The sequence below is a fragment of the Egretta garzetta genome, unplaced genomic scaffold, assembly GCF_000687185.1.
Source record: "Egretta garzetta isolate BGI_Z169 unplaced genomic scaffold, ASM68718v1 scaffold720, whole genome shotgun sequence".
NCBI lineage: Eukaryota > Metazoa > Chordata > Aves > Pelecaniformes > Ardeidae > Egretta > Egretta garzetta.
This window is the reverse complement of record NW_009258283.1, coordinates 63,229-64,435: the sequence shown is the minus strand read 5'-3', so window position 1 is coordinate 64,435 and position 1,207 is coordinate 63,229.

Below are 1,207 nucleotides of genomic sequence, written 5' to 3'. Positions count from 1 at the left end.
CTATGAGGGTGTCAGGAGGGGCTGGGGGGGGTCCCCTGTCCCCTATAGGCGCTGGGGGGGTGTGATCCCCTGTTCCTATGGGGCATCTCTACGGGGAGGTGAGGAGGCTGTCCCCCATTCCCTGCAGGAATTCCTCTCCCCGGGGGATTTGGGGGGGCTGCTCCCTCCCTAAAGGGGGTGTGGGGGGAGGGAATTTGGGCATTTTAACCTTTGATTCTCCATTTTTAGAGCTCACCAGTGACACCCACCCCCCCAAAAACCATGGCTGGGGGATGCTGAGCCCCGAGGCAGCGGATGGACAGATGGACGCAGCCATGGCCTGATCCCCCCACCCTGGCCCCAGCGCAAGGAAGCTCCGATGGGAGCGAAGCAGTGACCTCCCCCCCGATTCCTGAGGGATCCCCGGGCAGCTCTGGAAAAGGGGGGGGGAGGGGGGAACCCCAGCGACCCCCCTCCCCCGGGAGCGAGCCACAACCAGGTAAAACCCCAGGATTTTAATCCAGAGAGTGAAGGGAAATGTTTTTCCTGGCCGCTCGCCCTCTAATTCCCACTGGAAGGGGGTTAAAACTCCCCCAAAAAGCAGAAAAAGGGGGAAAAAAAATCAGATTTTTAGGAAGATTGATGTGCTGGGGTGACGCTTGGTGGCTGATCCCATGGGAGAAGGGATTCATTTTGCCTGAGGTGAGGGTTTGTTTCCATCGAGCCGCGTTGTTGTGGTTTATTTTGGCGTCGCCCCAGCTGAAATGAAACCAAAAGGTTTCATTTTTCACCTCAAAATGAGGTGAAAAAATTGGGTGGGTGGGGTACCCAAAAGCAGTGCTCACTTCCTCGGTCCCTTCCGTGTGGTTTTGGTGGCGCTGAGGCCAGCACTGCTTTTCCCCAGGGTGCAAAAGAGAGCCTGGATTAATTAAAACCAATATTTTATTAATTATTTAGGGATGGCGGTGCGAAACCGGTGGGTGTTTGCCCAAAATCCAGTGGGTTCGGGGTCTCTGGGGGACGCCGCGGCGAGGGAAAGGAACTTAAAATCTCCCCCAAAACTTTCTAGGTGTCCGGGTTTGGGGTATTTCACCCCTAAAAACCCTTGAGGGGGAAAAAAATGGGGGGACATCGCCCCCATCCCTGGATTTGGGGGATTTTGGGTTGCCAGAGCGTTTAATTTGATATAATTATTGGTTGCTCAGAGTCTGCCCCCGGGGGAAGCCGC